This window comes from Motacilla alba, chromosome 2, assembly GCF_015832195.1.
Source record: "Motacilla alba alba isolate MOTALB_02 chromosome 2, Motacilla_alba_V1.0_pri, whole genome shotgun sequence".
NCBI lineage: Eukaryota > Metazoa > Chordata > Aves > Passeriformes > Motacillidae > Motacilla > Motacilla alba.
This window is the reverse complement of record NC_052017.1, coordinates 27,759,830-27,783,064: the sequence shown is the minus strand read 5'-3', so window position 1 is coordinate 27,783,064 and position 23,235 is coordinate 27,759,830. Positions and strand designations below refer to the sequence as shown.

The 23,235-nt window shown below is 36.3% G+C and overlaps 2 long non-coding RNA genes across 2 annotated transcripts; both read right to left on the bottom strand.

Annotated features, from left to right (window-relative positions):
* Window positions 1-4,906: 4,906 nt before the first annotated feature.
* LOC119698070 lies at window positions 4,907-9,722 on the bottom strand. The gene is made up of 3 exons (XR_005256055.1): window positions 9,519-9,722; window positions 7,698-7,785; window positions 4,907-6,541 (listed from the first exon to the last, which is right to left on the bottom strand). It is a non-coding gene; the product is annotated as an uncharacterized LOC119698070 (long non-coding RNA).
* Window positions 9,723-10,059: 337 nt separating this feature from the next.
* On the bottom strand, window positions 10,060-20,783 carry LOC119698069. The gene is made up of 3 exons (XR_005256054.1): window positions 20,720-20,783; window positions 19,262-19,370; window positions 10,060-10,131 (listed from the first exon to the last, which is right to left on the bottom strand). It is a non-coding gene; the product is annotated as an uncharacterized LOC119698069 (long non-coding RNA).
* Window positions 20,784-23,235: the final 2,452 nt, after the last annotated feature.

Sequence of the window (23,235 nt, the reverse complement as noted above, 5' to 3'; positions counted from 1 at the left end):
AAGCCTACTGCGTGAACAGCATAAGTAATTCGGACAAGAATTTTTCAGAAGGTGAAAAGAAAATTCCTGTGTTAAGTAGCAAAATCCCACTTTTTTCTACAGAACACTGCTCAGTACAAGCCATTCAGAGTCCTTCAGATTTGTTCATGAAACAGCTGGAACACTGCTTGGATTGATTCACTTGATTAATTTAATTAGAATGACTAATAATATTAATAGCAGAAAGCTGCTCAATACTACATTATTTGTAACACTGTCAGCGGGTACACCCAGTTCATAAAATGTCTAAAAAAAAATAGTGAATAATGTTAAATCTTGTTTTTAAGTCTCCTGACATTGCCAAGAACAAGAATAACATGTGAGACATCTTGCAGATCTCATAATCATGAACTTGGAGCAATAGTTTTGAGGACATTGATGTCATCAGCTCAGGAGAGTGTCTCACACAGGACTCACTCCTCACTGTCCTAGTGCCTTACTTAATAGCCTGGATGCTTCTCTTTAATACAGCAGGTTGCCTTACATTCCTGAGGATCAGCAGATAGTGCAGGAAGGCTTTTATTTCATGCCTCATTTCTTCCAATATCCTTGGAATGACTTACCTCACTCACATTCTCCTGGCAGTTGTGGAAAAAGAAGAGAGTTGCAAATGAATTGTTATTTCCTGTATGTGTGTACACAGGTGTAAACATCACAGCACAATGGACAGAGAAAGAATTTTTAACAACAAATATTTCAGTGATGAAAATGTTTACCTCAGCAGCCCTCAGTATGGACTGGTGGGGTGGCCAAATGCCTGTTAATTAGCCTAGGGGGTGTTTTAGTCAGTAATAATATTATTCAAAGAAAAATACTATTGATTTTAGGGTTAATTGGTGGCTCAACAAGGAAGAAGGTTGCCTGCCTTCTATGCCCCAGAAAGGTGAACATGCAGCTCCTGTCTGAGGCACAGCTGAATTGCCTACCTGTCACTCAATCAAAAGCTATATGGCATTTAACATCTAAGCACCAAATGTTTTGAATAGAAGGTCCTCTTGTTTTAATGGGGGACATATGCGCTAATCACATTTCTACTGTGGCTGTCAAGTCACAAAATTTTTGTGAAAACTACAGGAGTTTTACAAGGAAATCAGTTGCCTGCCAGTGAAATATGCTTTGCCTTACTAGAGTCGCATGGTAAATCCTGAACATTTGGAATTGAGTTCAGTTCAGTTTTCACATTTTACTTTAAGAATATTACCTGGAAATCAGGTAGAAGATACAGCCAGCCAGTAAAAAAGTTAATAAATTAAATTAATCTATAAATTTCTGTAACATAAAATGTAATACTGATCAGTAAATAAATATAAACAATACAGGCACTGAAGAGTTTCACAATGAATTTGAATTTAGAAGCTCACATCTTTTTAAAATAACTTTCAATCACAGTCAGTTCTCCCCTCCAGCAGTCCATCCCAGTTTTCCGTTATGAACAGTGCACAGTGGTACCTGAAACCACATCTTCTGCACAACAAATACTGCTTCATTGCCAAGACTGCTCTGCTGCAGAGGTTCCTTGGAAGGTGGCACACCTGGCAAGAATTTTTGGTCAACTCAGCTCATTCAACGAAGTGACAAGCATCATAAAAGGGCCAAAAGAGTTACGCCTACTGGATCTGACGTCCCTAGTGCTGCTAAGAGGTGGGATATGGTAACTGACAGTTCCCTTTTTTTATCAGGCAGATGCAAGTTCACTAAATATACACAAAGGTGAGCAGATATGAGCCAGTTGTGTACATAAAACTGGAAAGCTGCAATTCATAGCAGGCTGCTCTTAATAATACCTCTTAGACTTGAACAGTAATATTCCACTAATGTTTAGTCCACAAGAATGGCAGGACAATAGACTGAGGAGGTAGAGTAAAACTCATTTTCCTACAGCAGCATTGTGGGATACATCTGAAGTTAACTACAATGTGGATCTTCAGCCTTTTGGCTTTGACTATAAATTCACAACTACCCCCCTGTTTTTCCTTTGTCTCTTCAGTCTTCCGCATCCTTTTGTATTCTGTGTTGAAGCCAGAATCAACTATGCAGTATTTATAGTGATGTTACTCTCCTGATAAAGTATTGCACAGGCTGTGGCAACAATCTAGGGCTCAGCAGGGAAGCTGTGAGACAGCTATTTTTGTAATGTTTAAAATTATACTAAATTAATAAAAATAAAATCTCCTGCTGGGCTTCCAGTTTTAAATAGCACATTGTGGTGTAAATTATCAGAGCATCAGGGTTCTGCTAATTTAGTACATATTATAACACTGAAGACATTAAAAGATCATAGCATTTTTCATTTTAAAAACAACACGGTGAACTGGCTGAATAATTTCAATAGTTTATACTAAGAATGACTAATATATGCTCAATGGGATAGAGGGAAATGGGAAAACTGCATATCATAACTTTTAAGGGTTTGAAGGTATAATTGTTTAGAACTCTGTCAGAGACGATTCTGCCTGTTCCCCAGATTATGACAGTCTAACATACTAAATTATTACCTTCTAAAATTGGAATGGTACTTAAAAATAATAACTATACTTAATTTTGTAGTAAAGCAAGATGACATCTTTCCTAATTAAAAAAAAAAAAAGATTGCTTTAAAATAAGAGATCTTCCATTGTCTCATACCTGTACAGAAAACTTCTGCAAAGTAGTGCTGAAAATCCTACCACAAAGCACGTATTAAGTTAGATAGTCATCAAACCTACACTTTTTGAAATCACCCAGAAAGTTCCCACTAACTTAACTTACAGAGGAGGCATGAGCTGAAAGCACTTAGTCAGATGTTGGGCAATACGAAGTGCTAATGTGTGGGCAAGACCAAGACCTAGGCAGAGTAAAAGAGAAAGGTGATAACACATGTTTCCAGAGAAACAATGTTGAAAATACAAATGTCCACTTGACAGTAAACCCATATATTGGCTCCTTAGATATTTTCTGCCTGCTCCTAGAAACCTCTTGTAGCCATTCATCCTTGGTAGAAAAGGATCAGAGTAATGGCAAGAAAAATGTGCCACTGCAAACCAAACTGTCTGATACACTTTGACAAGGTTAGGCAGATTGATAACAGTATTAGGGCTTCACAAGTACTTATTGCTGCCACCCGTGGGTGGAGCTATGCCCGGAATAATGCCAACAGGACCTTTGTGGGGAAAGTTCAAGCAAGACAATGGGCTTGAACACCTCTTCCTCACACCAGTTTTTTTCTCAGTCTGCTTTTAAAATGCTAGAAGCTGTGTTTGAAAGCATGGAAGACTTACGACTACTGCTAGCATTTGTGTTTGCTCATGGCAGACTATTTATTTTGAAAAGTACTGCTTGTTAAGTAAATAAAAGACAATATAATTTTGGCAATTACTATGTTTACAGGGAGCTGGAACAAGGTGAAAGTCACTCGCATTCTTGTTGAGCTAGCTGATAAAATGTGACCTGAAATAATGTGTTACTAGTGAAGTCATGCAAAAAATCCCTAGACCCATACACTGAGACCATGTCCTCATTGTGAAGAGAGCAATATTCATACTCTGCTGTGGCAGTCTAATATGTGTGTATCATAAAAAACTGAACAGGCAAATAAAAGCAAGATAACTGCAACTTCTTGGGATGGCTTTTGGACAGCAGTTTATCAAAATTTACATGCAAAACAGCTCACTTCTTTTGGAAACCTTGAGTCTGAAAAAAAATTAAACCTACTTTTCAAGTCCCATCAGGTACTACTTTGCCGGCTCACTTAGATTTTCATAAAGGGTGAGTTGATTTAGAACACCATTGAATTCAATAGAAAATCATAAAACTGAAATCAGTGCTGCTGTTATAATGCAGGAAAGACAATGACCAAGATACTTGGAATAATTTTTTTTATCAGAAATGGATAATTTTTAATACAAATTGTATGATTGAATAAAAGCTTGGATAATGGGGACCAATTGATTAGCAACATCTCCCTTACCACCAATCTTGTGGCATCTCAGAGGTCCACTTGGGAGAGCAGCAATTGAATTTTTGGTTTTCAAAATTATTCTAAATCATTTGAATCTGGGTTTTCAACATTACATGTCATTTATATATATATGTATATGTATAAAGATCATTGTCTACACTGGATTCAGAAGTATGAATGCTAATCTTGAGTATATAAAAGCGCTAAGCCTGATTTTCATTTCTTACTAGGCTTCCAAATCAAACTTTTCTTCGTGATGTCAAATTCTGATTTACTAGCCAACATCAATGACAGAGTCAGAAAATCAGATGAAAGTTCCCAAGTTTTGAAGCTTCACCACTGTGAAGAGATTTCTTTTGCTACCACTCAGGAGTTCTGTGCTCCCCTCCTTGCTGCTGGAGTGGGGATAACACATTTTCCCCCTCCCCCAGAGGAATTCAGAAAGGGTGAAGAGTTTCAATCCATGAGATATCTCAGGAATGGAGGCTATAAAGGTTACCTCTGTAGTAGTATGAACACTGGGAGAAAGCTATGACTGAGGCCAGCTTTGCTCCTTGCTCTCTGGAGCAGGGAGGCTGTGCTCAACCTGTCTCCTGAGGGCAGACTCCTCAGATGGGAACTCACTCTGCAAACCATACCATGCCAATATTGTGCCAATATAGTGAGCATGATAATTATTAATTCATATGATAAATACATTGCCCAAGTTGAGCTTATACCCTGCCTTTGTGTAATTTATTAGTACAGTAAACTTAGAAAAGAGAAGCAAGCAAAAAAGACACAGGGAAAAGGACACATAGATCCATACAGCTAGTTAGAGATATATCCTTTTGGCTCATATATTATTTTTCTTGGGTCTCTGTTAAGCCTCTGTGAAGCCATATTTTACTGACCCTCTTCCAGAAAAATCCATGTCTAAATAAGTGGCCATGCAAATGTATCTGGCTTTATTATTAAGAAAATAGTATTCAGTACTAATAAATAAGTAATATTTAGACACTGCTTGTTATACTTTGGGTACAGGTGAAATATAAATATTGCCCCTATGAACACACTGAAGAACAGGTTTATGTATTTTTTCCAACCACAAATGTTCAAAAACTCACAGTCTTGGTGGGGAAAATGCACAGACACATGAAGGAAGCAACTTGCATCTTACCTGACACATTGGCATAATCTGTGTGATGACATATTTTTTATCTCCATGGAATCCAACATGGTTCTAAAAAGGCTTTCAACTCAGATGTGTCCCACAAAGCTTAGTGTTGGAGGCTTCTGTTCACCCCCCCAGACTGGTTGTCTGAGTTTTCATCATTATTCTGAAGCACTTTTTATTCTCATTTCCAACCATTTTTTTTCTCTCAGTTTCATTCCTGGTGCTGGCATGTATTCATATGGATTTTTTAAAAACTGTTATTAATTACAGATGATGTTTCTTCTTTACACTTGACCGCAAAACCAGACTGAAATGGACATTTATTGAATGGAGATACAATGTAGTGTGCTACCAGTTCATGTGCTGCTCAGGCAGGTTTTGAGACCTTCCTTCCCCCTCTACTTATCCATAATTTATTAAGTTCAGGAGCTCTGTCAAAAAACTGAAACTATAGCTCAGCAGCACTAATTGCCATTTCCATCATTAAAACCGATTCATTCTCCCTTGATACGACCTAACCAAGGAATAACACGACAAACAAAGAACATAAGACAGACAATTAGTTATCACTCCTTACAAGAGAACTCTTTCAAAAACTAAGTAAATACAAAATTATGAACAACAGCAGAGAGCATTGCTATATCCCAGGGCTGTTAGTATGCCTGCTTATTTAAATGATGATGAAAATATTGGGAAGAATAAGAAGGTAGCCCAAATTTATCATGTAGAGAATTTTTTCCAAGACACCAGCTTTGTTGCAAGGAGTTTGAGATCAGATGAATGGTGCTAAGAAAACACACAAGATTCTGGATAGCCCATTGTGCCAGGGAAAAGGAGGAATAAGGTTTCAAAATGCATTTCCAGATGCTATGTTGAATCACAATCTCCATGGAGATAGACTCACATGAGACATTTGTGTGTCTGAAATGAAGTACAGCAAAACACAGTTCATTTCTTTTGTCAAGTGAATAAGAGACTGATCATTTGTCAGGAATGAGCACAAGGCTCACAGGATTATTGCTGCTGTGACACTAGAGGCAAGAGCAAAACATTGAGATAGAGCACAGGTAATAAAATGCTGCGGAAATTTAAGCCATCCAAGTGCTCTAGAACCTGTTTGCTAAAGATAGTTGTTTGTAGAGTTCTGGCCAAGCCACAGATGAATGAAAATTTTCGAGATACGGTGATAAAAATGAATACTTGCTTTCTATACAGGCATATACAGGAGGGAAACTGTCTACTTTTCACCCAACTTTCAAAAATACTAAAGAGATGAAACAAATTGTAAAACTTAAAGATTAAATCAGAATTCAATGCAAATCACAAAACACGTGTGAGGTGACATAATATTTTTGTCTTCTGTCCATGGGGCTTCAAATCCACTGAAACCAAAGTAGGAAGCACAAGTACTGCAGAAACAGAAATAATATTTGACTGGGTTATTAAGTAATATTTTACAATAATCTGCTGATAGCATCTATTCACAAAATAAATGCTTTTACCATTTGTTAGAAATGCACATGTATGCACTCAAAGAAAAATCTAAGTCTGTCATATGGATAAGAAAGAGCTCATAGAATATTTTGATTATCACAGTCATAACCAATTCTATATTCAGCATAAAAGAAGGAACAATATTCCATTAGTGAAAAGGTCTTAGTTAAACTAACAAAGTTATCTTAAGAATAAATCTTAAGTTATATATATATCATAGTTTATATCTCAAAATACTAGTGTGGAGACGTACACTGCTATTATGATTTTCTTGCATGACTCCTAATATAACTTTAATCTTCTATGATTTCTTAGGCCTCTTCTCATTTTGTTTTCTTATGAATTTTAAAGAAATCTTGAAATAAAGTCAATAAATGTAAACTTTTTTTTTGGTGTTTCTTTATATTACTGTCTTTGGTTGCAACACTGAAAGCCTTCATTGCTCTGACTGTTTACTCCTGTCCAATTTGCATTCTTCACAATCATTCCCATAAACAAGGGTATGTTTCTCTTCTTTTCTTAGGGTTCATATCCTTAGCCATCACCTATTTTTACCAATAACTGATCTCTACTTCCAACCTATTTTATTTGATAAAGCAAATTACTTTGAATATATAATGTATTCAAGTGCAGCCTTCCTCTTGTAGATTATCCATAGGAAGGCAATCACAGCTTTGTCAAATTTATCTGGGTTTGAAAGTATTTACTAATTTTATGTGAGAAATTTTCACCTTGTGGCCCAGTCAGGAACCTTGTTGATATTTTGAATTAAGTCTGGTATTGATTGCATAAAGCCAAATGTAGGAGAGTGAACCAAAAGTGAAGTAAAATGCTGTTTAATTTAAGCTAATGAGAAGACCAAATTTTGGAGACCAAATTTGTATTGTTTGTCCTCTCCAGAAAGAGTGAAGAATCCATATTACTTTCTTAGGGTATGCAATTTGATCATAACAATGGTAATTAAATAAAGTGGAGCACCCATCTCAACACTTCTATAACACTGAACAAAAAGAGAAAAAGGGCATATAAATTTAAAAAAAAAATTACTGGATTCAAATATTATTTCCTCACCTTGTGTAGCCCCATCAAGAAATAGTATTAGCTCTGGATTAGAACTCTTTGAATTGGAGCTCAGGACTTTTCTCTTATGGTGAGATACCTAGAGAAGAACAAAAACCATCAAATATCAACTTCAAATATCTATATTTTCTGTTCATGTAAAGGAGAGTACTCTTTGGGGTTGTTTCAGTTTTTTTCCTTTCTTTCTCTCTTTTTTTTTTTTTTTTCTTTTTTAAGTAGTTGGATACTTTGGATTTCTAGGAAAGGCAGAAATAGCAAAAGCTTAATAAAGAAATCTCTGCCAAAGTCTCTTCTTGATTACTTTGTCCCTGAATGAAAAGTCCTTTGTAGTTTTCTTTCTGTCAACTTGGTGTCCTTTTGAATTTGCCACAAAGTGCACAGTAGCCTCTGATCCCCAGGAACTTATTGTTTGTGCCATCTCTCAAGCCAGAGCTGTTTCATTGTTGATCCTCTCAGTGGTTTCCAACCCTCTTCTTGAGCTGCGAACCGGGTCTCTGTGCTGTGACTCTGTCCTGCCTGCCACATCCTCTAATCCAGAAATTTCCATCCTGAGCAGACCCAGTTCCTCCCAGGGACAAGAAGACTCTCTCCACCTAACACATTTTCTTCTCATTCCTCCCCATGACTTTGACTCAGCTTGCTTTACTATTCCCAGAGATCACTCTCTGATGATGCCCTGGATTGGCCTCAGCTGTCTACTTCTTTCATAGCTTCCTGCTAAGTTTTTCTGAGAGGTTTTCTGGAGCTATAAACTTAGCTGCCTAAAGCACAGAGAAGCTTCCAGGCACTGAAGGAGGTGAAATGGCTGTAATTCTGCTTTCAGAACACTAAGTCAGGGAAAAGATAGATAAATGTCTAGGAAAGGAAAAAGGCAACCCAAAATCTTAGTCCTTTCACAGGAAAGACTACTGAACACCTAGACAAGCATAGTTTCATTAATTTTGAATTATAAACAGAAAAATAAAGTCAATCAGATACTGAAATGAGAGACTTGGCTTTGAACAGCACACAGTCTAGAGCATTTTTCTCCTGTAAGGGATTGTTTTCTCAAAACAAGGAAGAAGGCTTTGTATGCTCCTACTAAAACTTTCATAGAGAGCCCTTGGTATAGTTACTAGCATTCAAATCAACTTACTAGCATATTGGAGTACACCTAGACCAAATAAGACATAGTTAGTTAACAGATTCATATCCACAAAGTTCAAAATACTCTTAGTCACATGTCATTTGAGACCAAACAAAATATTCTGCAGGTTACCCTTTCCTAAAAGCAGATTTCATACTGAGGTTTGCATTCCTGCTCTGTGTGCCAGACTTGATGACCTCTGAGGGAATGCAAATATATAAAGATGAGCCATATTTGCACCAAAAGAGATAATTAAAGAGAGGAAGGAAATTAAAAAAGAGAAAAATACACTGCAAATTTCAGAAAATCTACCTAATAGTGGAGTAAGTGGATTGAGGCATAAATGGTCTCCCAAGAGATACAACAGAAAGGCTATCTGCTTGGATTAGTACTAAATGGAATGAACAAAACACTAGAAATTACATTGCAAGGAATAATATTGCACTGCCAGGGGAATGATCGGGATAATCTAATTGTACTGTTTACCTCCAACCCCCCAAAACTTCAGGAGACAGTATCATGAACAACACCTTTTTATTCTCTCACTTTGTCACTTCTCTATTCTCAAACTCTTTCTTTTATCTTCCCAAGAACTGCTTTTGACATGATATGAGGATGTGTCCAACCTGAAAGGAAATGAAAAGAGGAACAGCCCATGAAATATTTTGGGAGAAGCACATGCTCACCATCCTCAGGGCTTACAGCAGGTCTAGTATTTCAGCAGGTATGACTTTTCCAGCAGGTGTGACTGTTCTAGTGAGGTGTCTGTATTGTCTTCCTTTGCCATTCAAATACATTGAAGAGATGTAGGAGAGGGTTACAGAAGCCTTGGTTGCTTTGATGCACCTGTTCTGATTGCTCATCAAACAGCAGTGATACTCCTAGAAAAGCTGCTGACAAAGAGAATGTAGGAGACTCACATTTATGGGTTTTGTTTCTGTTTTTTAAGGGAGCAGTCCCCTTTGGAAACAGACTTATGACAGCAGGCCAGAGGGGTGACATACGTGTGAACATATGTCACTGCCCCCCGTGGTAATGTACATGCAAACATATGGCATTTCCCTCCTGGTGCATATTAGCTGTCAACAGACACAGGAAGGACCTTGCCCTGGTTATGTTTCTTATCATCCATATGGTTTTCTATTGCTCCTGATAGCAGATAAATTACAACTACTTCCAAAATCTCTGTCTAATAATAGTTTGTGTTTATTCCAAATATAGATGCTTACTCTTTTCCTCTGGTACTTCCACAGAATTCATTGAGAACCAAGCAACATTTTTTCATTACATTGCAGGACTCTGATGATTAGAAAACAGAGGGAAAAAAAAAGAGAAGAGTCAGCATGCACACAGCCAATGAGATGAATATCTGGAAGTAAACATGCCGCTTGACCCCTGTAACTTGGAAGGGACTCAGCCTCATGAGAAGGAAAAGCCTCCCTGCCACATTGCACACACACCACTGTGGTCAACAGAGAAAATCAGGACAGCGGCACAATATGAGGGGAAAATGCTTCCATAGAGAGTTTTACAAAACGACATGATTCTACGAAAAACTGAATTGGAAGGTAACAAAGTGAACTCAGCATACAGACTCATATTTTTCTAAAGAGAAAGTAATCTGCTAGACATTTTACAGTGAAAACTCAACTGGCAAAAGCACAGGCCATATCTAGATGATACTGAAGTTAATACCTTCAAAGACTAGTCACACAGCTGTCCTGTCCCCATAAAGTCAACCTCCTTGTCTGTTCCCTTTCACATCCCAATATCTTAGTCACACTGCACATGTGGCAGCCGCCATTTGTTTGCTGTGCATCCAAGAAAATGCTGCTTGGTTTAGTGTTTCTGTTGACAAAGAGGAAGGCATATGCATTGTACTAAGACAAGCAACATTATTCTTGAAACTCAGGTCTTAGTAAGTTGAAACTCAGGTCTTAGTAAGTTGAAACTCAGGTCTAAATATGTCAGAGCATAGTTGGACATCTGATCTGTCCTTTCCTGTTTGGCAGAAAAACATCTGACCTGTAAGATTGGTAGTGGAGCAGATCAAGTTTGCTGCAGTACAAAAGAACAAGGGCAATAGATCACAATGTTTCATTATATTAAAAAAAATGTTGTGGGTTTGTGATACTTCAATTCAGCTTAGATGATCTTGTGGCACTGAGAAAATTCTTCCAACACTGCATGTCAGTAAAATATATTTGAATAGGTTTATGCAGAAGCTCTCAAAACAGTTTTTGATGGAGTGTGCATAATACGATTGGTATGAAAAACTCAGACTAGCAAAGTTCTCTGTGCCATCAAGAATCATGAGTTCTTAGAATAATTTCAAAAGCATTTTAGTGGATCAGAACTAGTGTTATTATTTTCAGTTGGATTTAGTATAGTTATTGCAAAGAATCAAAAGCTGAGTGTTGTATACAACAGCAAATGCTACATGGAGATAAATATTTCTCACTTTCAGTAGTTACTGGAATGATTTGGTAAAGTGGTTCCCAATGACTATTCCAAACTAGCAACATTGGTAATAGTGTAGAAATACTATAAAAATTAACAAAGAACAAAAATTTAGGGTGCATTGATGGGGTTGTCTTTATCTTTCAGGTGGAGAGAACTTTATGACAGGAAACAACAATAGGTTAAGGTAAACAGGTTATTTTGCCTACCTTCATATTTCAATACAGTAGTTCAATATAACCACATTTCTCCAAAGACTCGTATTCTGTTATTGAAAGGTAATGGTGGGAACCAACTTAAGAACATGTAAAATGCAAGATTTTTTAATCAATGAGAAGCTATTAATTTAACCAAGCCTTCCTGTAATAATATTGAGACAGACTGTCTGCCTGTTTTTACATTATAGCTAGCTTTGCAATCTGTACAGAATATAATGAGGTGTGTACTTTTTGTGAATATATTGATTGAGAGTGGTCCTTAGGAATCTAATGCTGCCAAAAACTTGGTATCGCTCCATGATTCTTGAGAGGTTGTTTGTTTTCTGTATCAACCAAGTTGTTATTTTAGTAGGAGTTGTTGACTCTTGCCACTTACTACACGTAGAACTCATTTAGTTTATCTTCACTAGATCACATTAAGCTCAGACCTAAGTTCAGACTTGATGTGATCCAATGGATCAGTGATCTGACAGACCCCCTTGTTAAACATCACTCGACGGTTTCATTAAAGTCATTGTGCACATGTGGTTCTGCAGCAGCAGAATTCCTCAAGTTCCCAAACCACCTCAGCCACTAATCTGAGCAATTCTTGACCTGACATATTTGGAGTCAACTAAAAATTCAAGGCAAAAATTTGAGGCGGACAATGTAATTTTTAAGACTTACAGAAACCAAATGGATCTTCTTATTCTAAAAATATGCCTTAGTTTTAGCATCTTTATCTCACTTTCATGATGTATCACTGCTGATTTCAGCAGAATCATCCACAGCTGAAATCCAACAAAGAACTGTGTTTTTATCAAGTGTGGCTTTATCTAGTTATTTGATATACTCTTTGTACTGACTTTTTGGTGTAGTATCTGAGCATCTTCCATTAGTGCATCAAGCAATATAACTAATGTCTGAAACATGATACACACTCTGGAAAAATTTCACTTTGTGTATGAAAAAACAAAACAAATGTACTGGATTGTGGAAAAAGTAGAATCAGTGATACTTCAGTGTTAAACACAGCTGGCTGGAAAAAACAGGTAATCTGGGCTTTTTGGAAATGTCAAGGTTTTACAACTTGTGCTTATCCCTCATTAGGAAAAAGCTGGGAAAAAACAGAAAAAACACCTTGTGGGTAGGACAGTTTTGCATATTCCATTAGAAGTGAGAGACAAGGATGAAATTATGTCCCTGATCATTTGGGGGTCTTGGACTAGATGACCTTTGAAAGTCCCTTTCAACCCAAACAATTCTTTGTTTGTGAATGTCTCCATGACTGAGATTCCATGAATATTCTGTATAACAGCTACCAAAGCCACTGGAAGTTCTGCTGTGCAGTGTGCATGCATCATCCCCAACAGTTTGCTGCTTCTTATGCTCTAGTCTGAGAAATGAGCTCTGGGAAACCATGATGGAAGTGGAATAACCGGGCCCGTGGTCAGTCTGCTCCAGAGTTTGTTTCTCTTCCCACATGCGACCAACACAGAAAAAAACCAGGAAAGAGCTCAGTGTAGATTTAGAAAGGTCATGTATTATACAGTCTAAAGATGGATCATATGTTAAAGACTGGAACATAATGATTAGTAGGGCCACATTGTTCTCTTGGTTGTCTGGTGCATTTTCAATAACTTTTACCCCACTCACCAGATAGCTAGCTGAAATATAATACAAAATAACTATAGTCTGATGCATACATTTTCTAATGAAAATTTTAACTATATTGTCTAATCTTGTAATATTTTATTTTATTTTTGACAGAAACAAAAGGAAAGCTTGGCGGTTCTAGTGAAAAGAAATTTCAAAATATATAAAAAATATAAAAGAAATTAAAAGAAATACTAAAATCATGTCATTTCACATCCAAAGTGGAGCTAATGTTCATATAGATAATTTCTAATGTTTGAAGCAATTCATTAATCAAAAATGTTTGACAGATTTGGTGCAGTGCAGTCTTTCAGTTAAAGTGAAAAACAAAATCCAAACTAAAACAGAACTTCAGCAATCACAATAGAAATAAATAACAAATAAAAAATACAGAAACCATAACCTAGGATAGTGTTTCATGGGGAAAGGAGACCTAAGGTGACTGGATATGGATATGTACCCACTAGCTAACAGTTTATGACAAATGAAACATATTTAAGTATCCTAATTGTCCTTCTGATTTAATAGGATCCAATAAATGGAAACTGTATGGCCAGAATAATGAAAAGAGCACAAAATTTATCTCATTCTGTTGCGTCCTCTCTGTGTTCTTTTGTCCTTTGATTGCACTGGTGGATAATATTATTTTGTTCCCAAGGAAATATGTCCCTTTGATTAGGTTGCAGATATTCTCTCATTTGTCACTGTTCTATCAAGCTATGCCATGTAACAGCAGGAACCCTTGATTATTTAATTGCTTGTAAGAACTCATTAAATCTTACTATCAATCATTGGACATATGGCAAATATCACCCAATGGCATGAGAGGTTTTAACAGTGATCTGTCACTGGGGCATACCCTTTCTTTAGTAGCATAGGCCCTTTGTTTAGTTCTCTGATCATAATAATTTTTAATTAATATTGATTTGTAAAAGAGTGTTCATGCAGTGGCCTTAATCTATGGGTACTAGGATAATCTTCTAACAGGAGCATTTGTAATTCCAAATAAATATCCAGGAACCCCATCTAAGAGAGTTTAACCTTTTTACAATGTTTTGTAGATCATGTTAGTCTGATGATAACCTAATTTAGTCTTCAAAGTGGATATGGCTCATTAAGAAAAACGTATAAAAATGAGTCACACAATAGGTTTTGCATCAACACCTTGATGGTATCCTGTGAGCTATCTCTGATGATATAAATACAAGAGACATTTTTCAAAATTCAGAATATTAGCTATAGCTACTAGAGGTAGTGACATGTGCAGCTACTTGTTTTTTCTATAACAAAAATCAAGTCAAAGGTGTGGGAAGTAATCTCACCAAATACTGTTTTATTTCATTACAGATCCTTAAGGTTTAGGTATATATTTATGTAGATGGATGATAAAGTAATGAAATAATTTGATTATTGCAAAAAGTCCTGCCTGGGATATGTAGATTTCAACATAAGAAAAATTTAGATGCAGCATTCTTTGCAATCAGAACCTTAGCAACAGCTAATTTTACCTGAGGAGGTTCAAAATTAGTCATGCTCAAAAACGAAATAAACTTTCAAAGATGAAAGTTCACAGCAGTTGACAATGGAACTACTCCATTTTTGCAATCATAAAAGAGTGATATTTGACCATTTTCTTGTGATGACTACCCTTTTACTCTACTGGACTCACAACCTTTTACATAATTTATTCATTAGTATATACCTGGAAGTTGCAGGAAGCAAAAGAGAAAAGCCCAATCGCAAAACACTTATTTGATGATTATATTTAACAAAAAACTTGCTTCCATCTTTCTTATTCTTGACATACTGCTATTTGGAGATAAAATCAGGGTATTTAAGCTACTACTTGTAATAACTTTGTCAAAAATCCCTTTACTTTTGAAAATTTTGTGTCAAAATTCTAAGAAGAACTGATAAAGAGAGAAAAGTGGAAACTGGAAGATTTCCATCTCTGAGTCAGGCTTCTATTCACACATGCTACCTGTGACACTCAAGGCTCTTAATCTGAGGTGTGGCTGCCTTTGTAAAATAACACGTAGGGACTTGCCATAGCAACAGTTTAGGTTTGGGAAGGGTGGGTTAAATTCTAAACTTTGTATGTTCTCGGAACAAATTTTTGAATATGGATCACAGCTGGTGTCAATGTCAATTTATTTTGTGGTTTTGGTTCAGTGGGTGAGCTCTATAAAAGAAGTAGAGATTTGAGTGTGTAAAAATAGTAAAGAGCCAGACACCTTGCTTTAATACAGAGTGAAAGGACAGCTGTGAGAAGCAAGAAAGAGAATTAGAATCTTAATACCTGAGATATGTTTCTGCATTTTTAGGTATCGAAATTATTGAGAAAAGAGGCAGAAAAGAAAAAAGATTTTTGAAGCTGGATTTTTCTGTGTGTTAGTATTTCAGGTTACATTTTGTTTGATGACATTCTGCCTCTACATATTTCTGTGTATTCATCCCTATTCTGTTAATTGCAGTATTGTACTAGGCATAAATAATTTGTCTTCTGTTATGTTGTCTAATGATCATATCATGGTTTTTCCAAAAAAACCCGTATCTGCTTTATGCTTTTGTGAGGACTTACGTTGACTCCCACATTTTGAAACAATTATATTGATTTAAAAACCTATAATAATTTTTTTAAACTTAGTTTCTGAATCTTTGGTTCTTTTCCAAAGAGGATTCACCAATGCCTAAATAGCTGTATGCATACATACAGGCTTGAGGACAGATTTTTCAGGTGTTTTGTATTCTCTGATAAAGTGAAGTCCAATTCATTCCTGTAGAGGCAGAACTCAGTCCTATAACAAGGGGAAAACCTTCATGACAGATATTCAGCTACAACTATTATGTACTTAACATTATTAGAGCAGTATAAGGGATCAGGACTAATTTTCCTTTATATAAATAGAAAAGAGTCATTTTCCTTTCCTGGAAAACACTATAAGACTATCTTGAGATTCCTCTAAGCAGTGCTGCCTATGAAAAACTATCCCAAGGAGCAAATGAGATATCATGGCTCATGAGAAAGTTGTTTGGGAAATATTTCAATATATACAATTTAATTATTATTTTGTTTTAAAGCTAACATAAACTTGACAAAACCTTACAGGTAGACAAATCACAAATTTCAGTGGTTTTATAAACATTCAGTTACTGGCTTTGGTCCTGATTCCTCATTTTTGTCATGTTGTGACATTGTTGGAAGCCTTTTGTGCTTTTTACTTCTCTTTTCCTGAGGTTTAATAGTTGTAAAATGATAATAATAAGGTGAGATGATAAATAATTTTTGTATTCTGTTTGAAATTCTGACTTCTCTGTAAGAGATGAAGATCTCTTTTTGCCAACTATCTTGAGACTATGCAAGTGAAATACTTCATTAACCATTCAGAAATACTGGAAACACCTTATTTTCCCAATAAACAGTTTAAACATAAGGACTTCACTGACAGCCCGTTAACAAGAACTACGATACATTACAGTAACTTCATTACTTCCAAGGTAGACTAGAGTGCCATTTCAGGAGTAATGAATGATGCTTTAAGGTATCAGGCAGATACCCTATAGACACTGAGATTATGCCACAAAATACAGAAAGTCTTCCAGGAAGCAAATGAATAAGTTTGCCAAGGGAGCATAGAATAAAACCCATTAAAACCCATTAAAGGAACCCAAACTATAGGCAGAAGGTAAGGAAGGATTGATTTTTTTGTAGCTGTAAAGGCAATAGAATGTCTATTTATTAATTAAAAGTACATTTTATGTATTGTGATGTGATAAATTGTTGACTGTTTAGGTGAATTACCTCAGAAATGCACCTAAGGCTATTAACACTGATAAATTATGCACTACTACTTTTTAAATTTCTGAAACAGTCTTCACAAGTATGCTCAACTTTATTTTCAGTTTTTAGCAGCAGTTTTGAGTAATCATATTCGACATTTAACTACTTCCACTAGAAGCTTCCTGGACAGAAAAAAAACCCCAAGCTTTCACAAACAGTTTTAACTCTCTTATTTTCCCATTTTCCTGTTAAATATACATACATATGAAACACAAAGTTTTCTATTTTGACAGAATCTGATGAAAAGAAATTACATACTCTTAACTATATATTCCCTTGGCTTTATATTCCCTTCAACTTGGGATGCTAAAACAAGTAACCTCCACCTGAAAGAGATATTTGAAATATGAAAATGATGGTTTTTGGGTATAAATAAACACAAAGAGAAAACTGAAGATGCATCTGTATAAATAAATCTATATATTCTCACACACCAAAGTTCTGAGAAAATATATTAATCTCTGGGGGTTTTTTTCTTCTAGGATACTAAGTCAGCTATATGTGAAAAAAAACCTAAATATTTTTCATAGACATTGTATGTCTTTGGACGTATAATGTTTTAAGTTCAATATCTATATTTTGTACATATATATATTTATAGTGTCTGTATTCTGATATAGACATGTATTCTGCATACTTACAAAAGAGTTTATATCTGAAACTCAGGCATCCATCCAATGGATGAAAAATTCAATGTTATATTTGTCATTTTCTATAAATTTGAATGTGTAATTATGGCTATATGGGAGTGAGCGTGCATTGTGTGTGTGTCTGTCTTGAAAAACAGGCCTTTTTTGTCTCTCTCTGATGGTGATGATGGAGGGAGAACAATACCTTTATCTCACTATAATTTCTAAAGGCATTTAAAGGGTTCATTGTTTCAAATCAAAGAGCTATTCATAAGTTCCAATAAAATGCAATCCATCACAATTTTACATCAGCAGAAGCTTTCAGCTTGTGCATATTTTGTCAGGAAGGCAATTTAAAGCTTATAAACACAAATCACTTCTTTGGTTTTTAACCACAAAACATTTACACAGTACTGACATACCACCTACAATATCTCAGTACAAAGCCAAGAAGTAGAGCAGGAGGACCAGGAAGCAAGGACCTGGAGACAGCATTTTTTGCTAGAGCAGACCAGATGCTGGGGCATCAATTCAGGAATTCTCAAAAGATTGAGAGAGAAAAGGATGTTCCCCTTTGCTTATATCCCTTATCAGAGTGTGCATGACGTAATAATTAAAATACTTGTTTGAATGACAGACATATCTGAAGCAGGTTTCTATATCCAGGAAGAAGGACTCTGGAATAATTTATTTGCTCTTTTTTTTTCCCTATGTATTTGATGATTATGCTTGTGAAAGAATGTGTGCATTGACCAGATGCACAATGGCTGTAGTACCATAGCATCTCTGATCAGTAACTGGTTTGGCTCAGTCTGTTAAAAAAACTTTTTGTGCATAAGGGTGAATCACTCTTAGAAAAAAAAAAAATAAAGTGGAGAAATATTATGCATTCTATTTCATTGGAGGAGAATTGAAGCTCACAGATGCTCTACTGTTTCGCAAGCCTACAATCATTTAAGTGGCTCACTCAAAGAGCTGGAATCAAACAGTTCTGTCCTAGTCTGTCTTAATGTGCAAACTTTACTCTATTTTTATTTAGTATTTCCTATTCTGGGAATCTTGAAAGTACAGTGCAGATTCATCTTCCTAGGGAACCGGTATTCATAGACTCATGAATCATAAGATAATCTTTGTTGGATGGGAGGTCTGCAGGTCATCTTGTTCAACCATCTGCCCAAATCAAGACTTACTCAGAAGCTAGACCAGATTAAATAGGGCATAGTGCAGTCAAATTTTGAAAACTTTCTAGACAGCCTGTTCAGCATTCTCATTGTAAAGACCCTTTCCCTTAAGTCTCCTTGCAAGGTCTCACGATGAAAGCTTTTATCATTGTCCTTTGTCCCTTCTTTCTGAATCTTGAAGAAGAGACTGCCTACATTTCTCCATAATCACCTGTTACATACTTAAAGATGGAAAATTAATCACCTTTTAGCTTTCTTTTTGAAGGTTTGAATAAGTACATTCCTTCAGGGTGTTGTATGCTCCAGCTCCTGTCTATCCCAGCAGCCCTGTCTGGCTTTGCTCCAATTTGTCAGTACCTCTCTTTACAGAGGGGAGCCTGACACTGTGGCACTACAGATAAAAGTGGGAATAAACACTTCCCATGACCTGCTAGCCACGCTCTTGCAGCCCAGTGTGGACTTTACCTTTGGCTGTGCACACTTGGCTCCTTCAACTTGCTGTGCACCAGAACCCTGGTGTCCTTTCAAGACAGCTGGACCCCAACTCACACAGATGCAAAACCAGCCCTTCCCCCTAAAAAAAAAATACAATAATTTGTATTTTAGGAGAAAGAAGATCTTCAATACCACCACAAAACGGCAATGCAGTGTGACAATTGCTAAATATCCCATGTTTCCCTCTCAGATTTAAGGAGGATTTCAGGCCCTAACCCTTTAGCTCTTAAAAAGAAATCAAGTGATTTATAGTAAACAAAAATTAATATGTAAAATAGAAGTGGAGAACTTGCTACTCATTGTAATGCACACGGATATATTGTTCAGCAGCACCATTGTTTCATTCCAAATAATCACAGGTCAGCAACTGACAAATTTACTGTTATCTATCAATTGATTCTGTTACAATGTCCCTGAGATTTATAACTCCCACATTGGATCTTTACACCTTTCCTAATGTTAAACTATTATCCTCTCTCCCCCTTTTTCTTCTTTGATTTTAATTTTTTAAAAATTTTTCATTTTAGGCCCATGTACTTTCAACATTTCAAAAGGCTGCGTATTTATTTTGGAACTGTTAGCTGCTACTGAGTTGTTTGCATGATAGAATCATGGTCCAATATGAATATTTTGTGTTATAAGCATATTAATGAGCCAACAAAAAATCAACAGGAATGGTTATTCTAAAATCTTTTTATCATTTGATGCAAGCAGATTGTTTCAAAAATTCACATCTTCTTTTCTGTGCACAAACTGCCTACAAAAATGGTGGTGACAGTTGGATTGTTTTGAAAGCACATACAACTCTAACCTTTCTTAATCTAATTTACATTTTAAAATGTTTGCTGTTTCAATTCAATTTATGCTGCTCCTGCCATGGATAAGTGGGAGGACAATGTTTAAAATAATAGTAATTCATTCCTCTTTTAGACAGCCAAGCATAGAAGAGAATAGTTCAGAGAAGGTTGGGAGAAGAAAGAAAACAGGCCTGGATTCACTTTGGTTAAAGTGAATAAAGTGTCACATACAGAATCATTATATTCACAGTAGAAGTTTTGGAACAAGCACACATGGCCTGATAAATAGCGAAAAGAAAAGTAGTGACAGAAAATCAAGCTACTTCTAAGTTGCGGAACGTAGCTGCAGAGAGAGGAGATGAAGAGACAGAGCCACTACTGCTGGAACAGAGACTTGTTGCCATGGGAGCAGGGATAAGGAAAGCTGGTACCCTGGAGGCAGTGACTGGGGACAAGAACAAAAAGGAGAGGGAGAAGAACTTGGAACACTGCACATACAGGGAACAGACTCATGCATGCATGCCCCTGTATTTTAGGAAGCCCAAGCTGCCTTATTTCCAACCCACATAATCACATGTATGATGGGGCCAAGGCCAGAAAGGCAAAATTTTGCAAGGAGAATATTAAGTACCTGTTACAGAGGTAATTTGGTTTTTTTCTGACCAGTCTGGTAGTTCTCTCTTCCCTTTGAGCTCATTTTAAAATACTCATGCTATTGACATACAAGGTAAATATCCATGCTCGCCGTCTCATAGCTTCTGGATCACTAAGAAAAAGACAAAGACATTTATCCATGGAAACAGAAGATTCACAGTATCTTCCCCAAGCAAGTAATACATTTTCCCATAGGAGTGCCATGACAATTCTAATACTGTGAGGGTTTGGCTTACACAGAAAGATAATTTTTAGAAACCTCGCTAAATATTTCTACTGACATTTTTCAGTAAAATATAGCACAAAAATTCAAGCAATATTCTCATGTCATGGGACATTTCCATGCTCCAACGGGGAGAAAATTGCTATAGAATTTGACTATGGTATTTTTAGTTTTGAAGTAAGTTACTTTAAATTAAGTTGTAATTTCCTGTCTAAAAATCATGTATTTCAATTTCCATTTTCCCAAACAGCAGTCATTTTATATGGAAAAGATCAGCAAAGAAACTTTTCTCCTTTGCCTTTTCCGGGCACAGAGGGTAAAAATGGTTAATTCTTTTTTTCACAGGCTTACATCAAACTTTAAGCCTTATGCCCCATGGTTTACCTGCATGATTTTATTCTCTTTCCTCCCAAGTCTGCCTTGGACTCATGTTCTTTTTTTCTGCAGTACGAGCTGATTGTTCAAACTCTTTGACCAAACCCCTCACTTTGTAACCTTTTTTGAAAGTGTATAGTAATAAAAACAAGCAGGAGTTGTCAGTGCAGCAAAAAAATAAAACTGCCTGTTATATGCAAAGTACATCTTTAATGATGTTTAAAAAGGAGCTAAACATCTCTATGGGAATTCTTAAAACACTTATCTCTTAGGCCCTTATTTAGTTTTGCAAGTCTTTGTTGTTTAACAAGCTGGAGAAATGGGTCATCTAATGTTATATTAATCAGTAAATTAATATTTTAATTTGATTTTCTTTATAGTTGAGATGCTTGCGGCATCTCCAGTGTTTTCTCTCTCTGTACACTGATGTTAAGCAGTATCATTATCATACTGTACCTTGGGGTTGTGAGATAACAGGGTCCAGTGACAGCTCTATTCTTAGGAGAGTGGGAGGTTTATGATGACACTTATACATTTTAAATGGCACATGGAGGCTCTCGTGCAATGAAATGTCTTACAGCTGAGTCACAGGCTTTTCTACATTGGGCTTTTCAGTTCATATACTTGAAATCACACACTTTCATGTCTGAGCAGGTGATACATTTTGCCAATTTTTTGATAAGATCTTTACAGTGTGATGGAATAAAAATCTCAATGACTTGGTTTTTTGTAACTAGTCCTATTTTGAAAATTTTCGATAAGTTGCAAGAGATATGACTATCAGTGGATGAAAAGGGGAGAAAATGACAATTAACTCTTTTTATTTAAAGGTTAAGTTCCAGTTAAATCTATTTTTTTCAAATATTCAGTCAGTCAATACAGAAGACTTGTTGACACAAGAAGAGACACAAACTTTTATTTAACATTGTCAGCTCTAATTATCCTTCTGAAATTTGCTTGGAAATTCAGAATTTTGATTAGATTAGGCAAGACTGTCCCTGTCCCTTGTGTATCCTTACAAGAGCTGACAAAGATAGCTTTCTCCTTTGTGCTCTCTTATGCATGACCTTTAAACAGGTCAAAATAGTGCTAAGATGGAAATGGTTCACAGGTTACTGTTAGGTGAGTACAAAGGAAGAAACAGTCTTTGTTCCTTTTACCTCCTTAGTCACAATCTGACCTTCTCACCTTCTCCTTTCCCTCCAGACTCTGTAATTGAGGATATTTACTACATCAAAGATCCCATGCCTAGTTCAGACCCCCTCCCTCTGTTACAAATACACAAATCACACATCCTAGTGCATGCTCGCTCTGGTCCAATGGTAAGTTACGTGTCTGAGTGAAAATATATGCTTGGTGATACCCTCACATACCAAGGTCAAAGCAAATCACATTCACACATTCCATATCACACTTGGTTTGCTGCCCATACCTCAGCAGATGCACCATAACCATATATGACTGAAAAACAGCCAATACTTTATTGTTTCTTGAGCTTCGCTGGCTTTGTAACATAGTCATTCACAAAAAAGCATCCAAATGCAGGTTCCACTTATGCTTGCAATTGGGCAAGTGCAAAATTACCTCAGGAGGAATGTGGGCATGGTGCCAGTTTCCTTCTCTTCCTCTCTTTTTTTCTTTTCTTTTTATTTTTTTCTTTCATTTTTCAAATAACTTATTAATGTGAAATGACATTTTAAACACTGCACAGCACAGGATTCTGGGTTTGGGGACTGAGTCATGTCTGGCAACCCTTACTCTCAGTCAGAAGCTTTTTTTTTCCTGTCTCAGAATAGTGGTACCAGCTTTTCAAAAGATAAATCAGCCTGGATTGAGTCACTCTCGAGGCCAGAAATGTTGTGTGGGCCGTTGGCTGGATGACTGCACCAGAATGT